The 12,660-nt window shown below is 45.2% G+C and overlaps 1 protein-coding gene across 4 annotated transcripts in view; it reads right to left on the bottom strand.

The window, feature by feature from the left end:
* The window catches only part of fam172a (family with sequence similarity 172 member A), a 205,046-nt gene that overhangs the window by 4,971 nt on the left and 187,415 nt on the right, over positions 1 to 12,660 (bottom strand). The gene's annotated exons all lie outside the window — the stretch shown is intronic.

Below are 12,660 nucleotides of genomic sequence, written 5' to 3'. Positions count from 1 at the left end.
TTGCTGCATTTATTACATAAATACATATTCATATTCAGCCTAGTCTGTGAGGCACGGCACATCTAATGTTTTCGGTAGTTTTGGAACAAATTGATTTCATTTCGTACATTTAAAAGCTTAATCATTTCCCTAGACATTGAAATCTATTTAAGATTTAATCGACCAGAACTTTACAAGATAAATACATGCAATGGTCATTACCGGAAATTAGGTTAATAGAATATCAAACTCTTATTTAATATTCTGCAAGTCAAAGTACAGAGACTATAACCACCCGTTTTATCATTTTAAACTTTTTGTTTTGTCAAATCTATCTAACTACGAGTATCATTTTCTTGTGTGCATTGTTATAATGTGCTTATCAAAGGTCATCTAAGCTGTTTCTATCCAGTTTGGACATTGAACGCACTGACATGTAGTGAGGGGCGGCTATTCTGTAACACTATCTCACAGTGTGTTTGTGGAAACTATCTATTGCATAGATCAACGGTGGGGAATCGCTATCTGTGTCCTGCTTGTTAGACGATCGAATATCCACTCCTGACGCGGGCTGTTATTAGTTTATCTGCCGTGTGGGGTGTGTGGGGCCGTGTGGGGTGAGTGGGGCCGCTAAGGGCACCCCGGCCATTTTGTCTGCCTGTCAGAGGGCCCGGATGTGTCACTGCCAGAGGAGGAGGTCAAACGAAGTCAAAAGCTCGCCTGCACAACTTTTTCCCCCACTCACAGAGCACGGAAACAAGGCTACAGTCAATTTCAATCTAAATGTAGCCCTTCTCCCTGTCCCCATTCACCATTTGTTACCTCCTTCCAGACAAAGGAGACACACTGAAGTCAGATATAATCCTGATGAAATATTTGTCATTCCCTGTCAACCCCACTGTGTTTATTTTAATTTTAATCAAATCAATAGATTCATCCCATTCACATCCACACAAACAGAAAAAACACACTCCGACACAAATTACAGAAACACACAGCATTTCATTAAAACAGCACTACCTCTGCCATTTTAATGCCATTCAATTGTTATGAGTACCGGTAAGTGGGGTCTGTCTGTTTTTTTCTATCTCTCTGGTACTGTTTTTAATTACTTTCCTTATTATTTTGTGTTGTTGTTGGAAAAAACAAGGCAAAACTCATTACACATCCCAAGATGAGGAACCTGAATGACTAGCTCGGGGGACTGCTGAGGGGACTTGATATTTACTTTCAAAGAGAGAGAGAGATTTCACATTAACTTGTGAAATAGTCTCTTAATTTCTGCTCATAATATTCAAAGCATCACCTGGGAGAACCTGGGAGACCAGAGGGGCCAAATAATGGATGACCAGCCCGCAACCTGCGCACGCGCACGCACACACACACACACCCACACACACAGACACAGACAGACAGACACAGACACCCACAGACATAGACACCTACTCTCTCTCCCCTCACCCTGCCCAGAGACAGAGTGCTTTTTTATTTTAAAGTGAATGACTGGCCGTGGACGCTATAAAAGGACCCTGCTTTTATAGACTAGGAGCGGAGTATTTACAAGATAACCAGAGCCCAAGGACAGTGTGAGCTATTGGATACGAGTGTCTGACTCTCTAGTGTCCCATTCAGTAAAATCGAAGCCTAACACGCACCCACTCCGACAACAACTCTCAATGTCAACTGGCTTCTCTCTCCAGGGTCACGGGGAACATCAGAGACATGGGCCACCACTCTAGAGGGCCTGTTAACTGTTTTAATACATATCTGTATTAGTCAATTTAGTTCTTTGTCAAATTTATCAAGGCTATTGAGAATATTATTGAAAAGAAAAGAAAATCTGCCGAAAATCCAATTTCACAGCCTTATTACAATTAGAGTAGGGATAGAGGTAATATGCTTTAGATTTATCATATGGCCTATTGTTGGTAAGCAGGGATGAAGTCCTCCTTAAAACGGTTTCTTGAGGCAGATCTGTCGACACTTCTCTACTGTACAGTGGGGTCCGAAATTATAGGATTCCTTGATAGAGATGAGCAAAAAAGACTGTATCAAATAAATAATACACACACTGAGCTATCTTGTATGCCAAAAAAATATATAATTATATTATTTTACACTAATAAATGACATGTAAATAGAGCTCTTTGGCCATGCACACCAATGGTGGGTTTGGCCTTCGAAAGTACAACGCATATGCAAAAAATACCTCATCCCTACTTTGAAATATGGTAGCGGATCTTTGATGTTATGGGGCTATTTTGCTTCCACTGGTCCTGGACCCTTGTGAAGGTCAACGGCATCATGAGCTTTACTAGTACTAGGACATTTTAGCCAAAAACCTAGTTGCCTCTGACAGGAGGCTGAAACTTGGCTGCAAGTGAATTTTCCAGCAAGATAATAACCGCAAGCACACATCAAAATCCACAAAGACATTTAGCATTTTCTCAGTCTCCAGACGTTGAAAGCCTGTGGTTTGAATTGAAGAGGGCAGTCCATAAGTGCAGACAAAGGATATCAAGGATCTGGAAAGATTCTGTATGGAGGAATTGTCTAATCTCATAAAACATTTTAGAAAAAGGCTCAGTGTCGTTATCCTGGCAACAGAAGGGTGCTGGGGTATTGAAAACAGGGAATCCAATAATTCTGACCCCTTTTTTAAAATTACTTGTTAAAGAAAATATATTTCTCTGAGCAATTGTATTAGAATAGAATTCACACACACACACACACACACACACACACACACACACACACACACACACACACACACACACACATATGTGAGGGAAAAAAGTATTTGATCCTCTGACAAAGAAATGATCAGTCTATAATTTTAATGGTAGGTTTATTTGAACCGTGAGAGACAGAATAACAACAAAAAAATCCAGAAAAACGCTTGTCAGAAATGTTATAAATTGATATGCATTTTAATGAGGGAAATAAGTATTTGAACCCTCTGCAAAATATGACTTAGTACTTGGTGGCAAAACCCTTGTTGGCAATCACAGAGGTCAGACGTTTCTTGTAGTTTGCCACCAGGTTTGCACACATCTCAGGAGGGATTTTGTCCCACTCCTCTTTGCAGATCTTCTCCAAGTCATTAAGGTTTCGAGGCTGACGTTTGGCAACTCAAACCTTCAGCTCCCTCCACAGATTTTCTATGGGATTAAGGTCTGGAGACTGGCTAGACCACGCCAGGACCTTAATGTGCTTCTTCTTGAGCCACTCCTTTGTTGCCTTGGCCGTGTGTTTTGGGTCATTGTCATGCTGGAATACCCATCCACGACCCATTTTCAATGCCCTGGCTTGAGGAGGTTCTCACCCAAGATTTGACGGTCCATGGCCCCGTCCATCATCCCTTTGATGCGGTGAAGTTGTCCTGTCCCCTTAGCAGAAAAACACCCCCAAAGTATAATGTTTCCACCTCCATGTTTGACGGTGCGGATGGTGTTCTTGGGGTCATAGGCAGCATTCCTCCTCCTCCAAACACGGCAAGTTGAGTTGATGCCAAAGAGCTCCATTTTGGTCTCATCTGACCACAACACTTTCACCCAGTTCTCCTCTGAATCATTCAGATGTTCATTGGCAAACTTCAGACGGGCATGTATATGTGCTTTCTTGAGCAGGGGGCGCTGCAGGATTTCAGTCCTTCACGGCGTAGTGTGTTACCAATTGTTTTCTTGGTGACTATGGTCCCAGCTGCCTTGAGATCATTGACAAGATCCTCCCGTGTAGTTCTGGGCTGATTCCCCACCGTTCTCATGATCATTGCAACTCCACGAGGTGAGATCTTGCATGGAGCCCCAGGCCGAGAGAGATTGACAGTTATTTTGTGTTTCTTCCATTTGCGAATAATCGCACCAACTGTTGTCACCTTCTCACCAAGCTGCTTGGCGATGGTCTTGTAGCCCATTCCAGCCTTGTGTAGGTCTACAATCTTGTCCCTGACATCCTTGGAGAGCTCTTTGGTCTTGGCCATGGTGGAGAGTTTGGAATCTGATTGATTGATTGCTTCTGTGGACAGGTGTCTTTTATACAGGTAACAAGATGAGATTAGGAGCACTCCCTTTAAGAGTGTGCTCCTAATCTCAGCTCGTTACCTGTGTAAAAGACACCTGGGAGCCAGAAATCTTTCTGATTGAGAGGGGGTCAAATACTTATTTCCCTCATTAAAATGCAAATCAATTTATAACATTTTTGACATGCGTTTTTCTGGATTTTGTTGTTGTTATTCTGTCTCTCACTGTTCAAATAAACCTACCATTAAAATTATAGACTGATAATTTCTTTGTCAGTGGGCAAACGTACAAAATCAGCAGGGGATCAAATACTTTTTTCCCTCACTGTATACATATATACATACACATGCACGCACGCATGCACACACGCACATACACACACACTCCTCCATGCTTTACAGTGGGAAATATACATGCGGAGATCATCCGTTCACCCACACAGCGTCTCACAAAGACACAGCGGTTGGAACCAAAAATCTCAAATTTGGACTCCCTGATGTGTCTGTTACTTGAACTCTGTGAAGCATTTATTTGGGCTGCAATTTCTGAGGCTGGTAACTCTAACGAACTTATCCTCTGCAGCAGAGGTAACTCTGGGTCTTCCATTCCTGTGGCGGTCCTCATGAGAGCCAGTTTCATCATGGCGCTTGATGGTTTTTGTGACTGCACTTGAAGAAACTTTAAAAGTTCTTGAAATGTTCCGTATTGACTGACCTTCATGTCTGTCGTTTCTCTTTGCTTATTTGAGCAGTTTGAGCTGCCATAATATGGACTTGTTCTTTTACCTAATAGGGCTATCTTCTTTTACCTAATAGGGCTATCTTCCCCCCCCCCCCTACCTTGTAACACCACAACTGATTGGCTCAAACACATTAAGAAGGAAATACATTCCACAAATTTAACTTTTACGAAGGCACACCTGTTAATTGAAATGCATTCCAGGTGACTACCTCATGAAGCTGGTTGAGAGAATGCCAAGCGTGTGCAAAGCTGTTATCAAGGCAAAAGGTGGCTATTTGAAGAATCTCAAATATAACATATTTTTTTATTTGTTTAATACTTTTTTGGTTACAACATGTTATTTCATAGTTTTGATGTCTTCACTATTATTCTACAATGTAGAAAATAGTAAAAATAAAGAAAAACCCTGGAATGAGTAGGTGTATCCAAATTTTTGACTGGTACTGTATATATATAATTTTTGCATACAATAGTAGCTCCGTATTTGTATGATTTATTTTATACAGTATTTCTTACTCATCTTTATCAAGGTATCCAATCATTCCGGACCCCACTGTATATTCCATATAGGACATTCTAACTAGGAACCCACCAATGAGGCTTCAATTAAAAACTGATAATACACACTAATGAAAAATTTCAGCAAACGACAAAGCATCTCTCTCACTTTCATATTCAGTGAGATCAAAGTCACTCAATACTTTGCTCAGAAAAAAAAAAGCTTGTGAAATGGTGCACATTTCCTGAATGTTTTATCGCTGTAAAGGTGACCAGTGGGGTGCCGTACATGTGCTGTAGAAGTTAAATGCTTGATAGTTAAATATGTTATTTGATCTAATATCACAGTTGCAAGATGTTCACTGTAGAAGTTAGTAATTTATGGTATGCACATTAATTAATACCATTGATTAATATCAAGCAGGTTTTGATATTTGATTGTGAGGACAGTGACATATTATGTTTTGTTTTTACTGCAGTGTGGATGAACTTATTTTGAAAAGAACTGTACTACTCACATTGAAAAACAAGTGACATTAACCATTCTATTCCTTGAATCATGAACATGTATCAATGGAACAGAGTGCATATCTAATCATATAATCATTTATCAACAACTAAATATGGGGTTAAATTCCCACCTGAACAGGATATCCGATCGTCTAACAAGCAGGACACAGAGATTTGACAGATGTCAGTCTGTGTACAATACGTGTGTGTATGTATGTGTACTTAGATTAGTAGTGTATGAAAGAGCCAGTCCCTAGCGCCACGTAGACTTCGCTCTTTGTTTGATTTGGATCGTCATTGGTGGGGATTTCAATGGTAAACACTCTGGATCCGCTAGCTCGCCTGACACAGTTTTGTTTTTGGCCCATTGAGGGGGAATGGAGAGCGTCTGTTTCCATGCCCAGCCCTAGTGTGCCTCTAAAGGGAGGCCCACAAAGGCTGTCCATTAGCAGGAGTACACACCCCCTCGTCAGGGCCAGGGTCATGATGGAGCCCCACACAACCCTGCCAAACACACACACACACACATCAAATAAAATCAAACATGCGCCGAATAAAACAGGTGTAGACATTACAGTGAAATGCTTACTTACAAGCCCTTAACCAACAATGCAAAGTAAAACAAATTAAAAAAAAGTGTTAAGCAAAAAAAAATAAAGCAAATAACTAAAGAGCAGCAGTAAAATAAAATAACAGTAGGGAGGCTATATACAGGGGGGTACCGGTGCAGAGTCCATGTGCGGGGGCACCGGCTAGTCGAGGTAATTGAGGTAATATGTACATGTGGGTAGAGTTAAAGTGACTATGCATAAATAGAGTAACAGAGTAGCAGCAGAGTAAAAAAGGGGGACGGGTGGGGTTGGCGGGGCGGTGCAAATTGTCCGGGTAGCCATGATTAGCTGTTCAGGAGTCTTATGGCTTGGGGGTAGAAGCTGTTGAGAAGCCTTTTGGACCTAGACTTGGCGCTCCGGTACCGCTTGCTGTGCGGTAGCAGAGAGAACAGTCTATGACTAGGGTGGCTGGAGTCTTTGACCATTTTGAGGGCCTTCCTCTGACACCGCCTGGTATAGAGGTCCTGGATGGCAGGAAGCTTGGCCCCAGTGATGTACTGGGCCGTATGCACTACCCTCTGTAGTGCCTTGCGGTCAGAGGCCGAGCAGTTGCCATACCAGGCGGTGATGCAACCAGTCAGGATGCTCTCGATGGTGCAGCTGTAGAACGTTTTGAGGATCTGAGGACCCATGCCAAATGTTTTCAGTCTCCTGAGGGGGAATAGGCTTTGTTGTGCCCTCTTCACGACTGTCTTGGTGTGTTTGGACCATGATAGTTTGTTGGTGATGTGGACACCAAGGAACTTGAAGCTCTCAACCTGTTCCACTACAGCCCCGTCGATGAGAATGGGGGCGTGCTCAGTCCTCTTTTTTTCCCTGTAGTCCACAATTATCTCCTTTGTCTTGATCACGTTGAGGGAGATGTTGTTATCCTGGCACCACACGGCCAGGTCTCTGATCTCCTCCCTATAGGCTGTCTCATCGTTGTCGGTGATCAGGCCTACCACTGTTGTGTCGTCGGCAAACTTAATGAAGGTGTTGGAGTCGTGCCTGGCCATGCAGTCATGGTTGAACAGGGAGTACAGGAGGGGACTGAGCACGCACCCCTGAGCGGCCCCCGTGTTGACGATCAGCGTGGCAGATGTGTTGTTACCTACCCTTACCACCTGGGGGCGGCCCGTCAGGAAGTCCAGGATCCAGTTGCAGAGGGAGGTGTTTAGTCCCAGGATCCTTAGCTTAGTGATGAGCTTTGAGGGCACTATGGTGTTGAATGCTGAGCTGTAGTCAATGAATAGCATTCTCAAGTAGGTGTTCCTCTTGTACAGGTGGGAAAGGGCAGTGTGGAGTGCAATAGAGATTGCATCATCTGTGGATCTGTTGGGGCAGTATGCAAATTGAAGTGGGTCTAGGGTTTCTGGGATAATGGTGTTGATGTGAGCCATGACCAGCCTTTCAAAGCACTTCATGGATACAGACGTGAGTGCCAAGGGTCGGTAGTCATTTAGGCAGGTTACCTTAGTGTTCTTGGGCACAGGGACTATGGTGGTCTGCTTGAAACATGTTGGTATTACAGACTCAGTCAGGGGCATGTTGAAAATGTCAGTGAAGACACTTGCTAGTTGGTCAGCACATGCTCGGAGTACACGTCCTGGTAATCCGTCTGGCCCTGCGGCCTTGTGAATGTTGACCTGCTTAAAAGTCTAAGTCACATCGGCTACGGAGAGCGTGATCACATAGTCATCCGGATCACATATATGCATGCATGCGCACGAACACACACACACACCTTCCTTTGCTCTTTAACATAATGAGCTATCCAACATACACACAGTGAGGGTTGAGCCCCAGACCATCTCAACCTCCACTCTCACTACAAACTCCTCCCCCCACTTAAACACAACACACTCACCCTTCACACACACACAGACACACACACACAGAGCTCCAGGGTTGCCCCGGCACTAACAGTGAGACACCCAGGGCCCGCTGGTGCTCAGGTAAGACGGCGTGCTGACAGACAGTAAGCTCAGCTCTGCTCCCACACGTTACCACATCTAACCCCAACGGGGCCAAGCTGCTACAATTAAAACACTACTCTCTTGCCAAACACAGGAGACATACACCTCTGAATACAAAAACACACACACACACAGAGGCTACACAAAATGACCTCATAAGACAAAGAAACGCTGTATTAAACACTGTAATAATAATAATACAATTGTAACATGAAACTAATGAGCTACCAGCACATGCGTTTACTCCTGTATGTTTTTGTATGGAGTGTGTGAGAGAAGGTGTGTGTGTTTGTGTGTGTGTGTAAGGGGTGTAACCCTTACCCTGGGCAAGCGCTCACAAGAGGACAGCCTCTTCAATATAGCTCTTATCTGCGTGTGTGGGTGTGTACTTTGCCAGGTCACCCGTGATACAAGTCAGTATTCAACGTTCATCCATGTCTGAGGACGTTGAGAGATGACGTGGAAACCGGCCACTAGGGGCAACAGTGAGCGCTGTTACCTTCAAGTAGGTTTCAGTTTTGCTAGGGCGTTGTGGACAGGGATGGCGGATGGGCGCAAACATCTGCCTCTGATTCCAAAGGTTGCAAGCGATAGAAAGTTGTTTTTGAGATTTTTGTTTTAAGCCTGTCCCAAACCTTAACCCTTACCTTAACCATTCTGAGTTCATGCCTAACCTTAGGATTTCGGAGTTAATGCCTAAACTTAACCTTAAACACTTAGAAATGTGGCGTTTGCAACAACTTTCAAATTTGACATTTGAGAAACATGAATGAATGTCTAATTCTGACGTGAGACTGTGAGAGCTGGTTGGTGTACTAGCCATGCGGCACTGGCTGTGGTGGAGTGTAAGAATCGATGTGTGTTTGGATGAGAAGTGACTGGCTGGTATACCTGGGGCTAGCACAGTGTGGAGTGCACTACACACACACACACACACACACACACACACCCACAAACAAACACCGAAGGGAGGCATTCCACCTAGATCATAGTAGAGTACTATACAGGAGTGGGTGTGTGGCAAACCCACTCCAACCCCACTGAAGACAAGTGTGCATTAACTACTCAATGGTTCATGTGTCTCTTCTATTGAGAAATGGTTCTCTAGATAGAAATCATACATCAGCATAATCTAATCACTTTGTCCTTATGCCAGCATACTGCGCCAGTCCGACTGTCTGTCTGCCAGAGATTTACAACCAACCAGCTATGTGACAGACATCACTTTGCTTTTCTACACATCAAAAGCTGCTTTGACAGTGCCAGTGTATTGGAGAGCCGTGACAAAACTGGATCTGGTTTCTTCCTCAGTCTACGACACCTCACCAAGAAGGAAGCCGAGAGTGTCTAAGGAAGTTCTTCATAAAACACTTTGTTTCTGACACAGCTTTCACAGTGTTAAATATGGTACAGGATCTCTCTGTGTGTGTGTGTGTGTGTGTGTACTAGAATCCAGCTGCGGGTCATGGGTTTCAATACATACACCCCAGACAGACACGTCAACCAGATTGTCTGAGGAAGGAGGTGTAGACGTAGGCGGCCATCTTGTTGTAACCCTGTTAGAGGTGAGCTTGGAGAGGCCTGTCCTGCCATGTACTACAGACAGTACACACACCTGCTAATGTATGAAGCCACACTTCACATGGGGGTGGAGAGGGGGTGGCGTGACCCGGCGAGCCTCACATTAGAGCTCTTATCATGGGGGTGAGGAGAGGGGGAGGGCTGGGGTGAGGGTGGAGATAGGCTGGAGTGGGCGGCGAGGGTTGGGGCAGCTCTGAAATAGATCACTTAAGGGGAACAAAGTGTAATTAATGGGTGACCACAGATAAGAGGGCCCTGGCCCTATCTGGGAATGTGCTAATGGAGTTCACACACACTCAGCGAGAGCAGTGTGTGAGGAGAAGACGAACAGGGCGACGGGTCGACGCGGCCCTCTTCCATGACCAAGATCTGCGGTCGTTGGTATCAGATGAAACCAACGGAACAGTGTTACCACTCTACACAGCAACCGCCAAGTATGCCTGCTTCTACCCGCTCACGCACACTCCCCCACCCTCGACCCAGACACATTCACACACATCAAAACATGAGTGATGTTATGAAACTGAGCATGGCGGCAGGTCTTCAAATGGAAGTGGACGTGGCTGTTTACTAGAGAGTAGGTGGAGGAAGTGGAGCGGTCCAGTTAGGGTCAACCCATGGTGACCGAGGGGGCTCAGACTGACAGAGACTTCACTCCAGCTTCCTGTCTGCGTGTGTCCCTGCGTCAGGGGACCCCGCCTGGAGCCAGGGGGCCTGGGAGGGGGGTTATGGAGGGGGTAGAGGCGCCCACGTGTGCTGGGACAGTGAGATGGCCCAGTGTTGAACGGGCTTGTGTAAGGAGGATTTCCCCTGTTTGTTTGAGCCGCGTCTGGTCTCACCGTCTGACGACGTGCCAAGGCCACAGTGACACATCACATGACTAGCTAACCCGAGTGGGATTGGTGGTTGAGATGCTCGGGTAGTGAATTCTGAACTACACAAAACTGAACATTTAATGAATACCTTCAACAGTCCTCATAGACATCTATCGGACCCCAACCTCGGTGTGTGTGTCTGTTTGTGTCTGTTTGAGCCCATGAACACATCTGAGATGTGTGTTTATGTTCAAGTTGTGTTTGTGATGTCTGTGGAGATCATGCTGTGTATGTGTGCGTGAGAGACCTGTGTGTGACCTGTGCTATGTACTCTACAGTGGTGAGGCGTAGCGGGCTAGCTATCTAGCGTCAGGGGGGGCTGAGGGAGGGAGAGAAGATTGATCTATCAGAGCAGCATCAGAGAGCCCAGACACAGCGCCACACAAAACCAACCCCCGTCCTCTGCTAGCACACTATCTCCACTTTGTCCTTGGCCCGTCTGGATACCACTGGAGGCGAGCATGATTTGAGAGAGCAAGTGGGAGCAAGAGAGAGAGAGAGAGAGAGGACGAGCGAAAAGGGAGAGGGGGAGCAGGAGAGAGGAAGAAAGGGGAGGATAGAGGGAGGGAGAGGTAGAGAAAGAGGCGCCCCTCAATGACATCTGAAGAGATAACTCCCTCTCCAGAGCTTCTTTTCTCTCGCTATCACTTTCCCAGGCAGCACTACGACATGTGGCCTCAAGTGTGTGCGCGCGCGTGTGTGCGTTTGAGTGACAGAGAGTAAAATACTTGGGCATGCAGTGTATCGTGTGTAGGAGAATGAGGGAAACATTTACTACTCCTAATTAGAAGAGATATTCGCTTTTGTTCATGTCTACTAAATACATGAATATATTTTTAACACAAGGCATTTCCCCACAGCAATACTCCAACACCATCATTCAATTTGCCAACGACACAATGGTGGTAGGCCTGATCACTGACAACAATGAGACAGCCTACAGGGAGGAGGTCAGAGACCTAGCAGTGCGGTGCCAGGACAATAACCTCTCCCTCAACATCAGCAAGACAAAGGAGCTGGTCGTGCACTACAGGAAACGGAGGAGCGGGTCGAGAGCTTCAAGTTCCTCGGTGTCCACATCACTAAGGATCTATCATGGTCCAAACACACCAAGACAGGCGTGAAGAGGGCACGACAATGCCTCTTCCCCCTCAGGAGGCTGAAAAGATTTTGCATGGACCCTCAGATCCTCTAAAAGTTATACGGCTGCACCATTGAGTGCATCTTGACTGGCTGCGTCACCGCTTGGTATGGCAACTGCTTGGCATCTGACCGCATGGCATTACAGAGGGTAGTGCATACGGCCCAGTACATCACTGGGGCTGAGTTCCCTGCCATCCAGGACCTCATACCATGCGGTGTCAGAGGAAGGCCCTAGAAATAATCAAAGACTCCAGCCACCCAAGTCATAGACTGTTCTCTCTGCTACCACACGGCAAGCGGTACCGATGCACCAAGTCTGGAACCAACAGGACCCTGAACAGCCTCTACCCCCAAGCCATAAGACTAATAAATAGTTAACTAAATAGCTACTCGGACTAGCAGCATTGAACCTTTTTGTGCAAATTTCGCATCACATCACATACGCTGCTGCTACTGTTTACTATCTGTCCCTTTATTTCTAGTTATATGTACATATCTACCTCAATGACCTCGTACCCCTGCACATCGACTCTGTACTGGTACCCTGTGTATACAGCCAAGTTATCGTTACTCATTGTGTATTTATTATTACTTGTATTATTATGTGTTTTACTCTCCTATTATTTCTCTATTTTCTTTCTCTCTGCATTGTTGGGAAGGACTCAGTCAGCATTTCACTGTTAGTCTACGCCTGTTGTTTACGAAGCATGTGACAAATCAAATTATATTTAATTTGATACAT

Source organism: Coregonus clupeaformis, chromosome 18 (assembly GCF_020615455.1).
Source record: "Coregonus clupeaformis isolate EN_2021a chromosome 18, ASM2061545v1, whole genome shotgun sequence".
Lineage (NCBI taxonomy): Eukaryota > Metazoa > Chordata > Actinopteri > Salmoniformes > Salmonidae > Coregonus > Coregonus clupeaformis.
The sequence above is the reverse complement of the archived record's forward strand: the minus strand, read 5'-3'. Positions and strand labels throughout refer to the sequence as shown.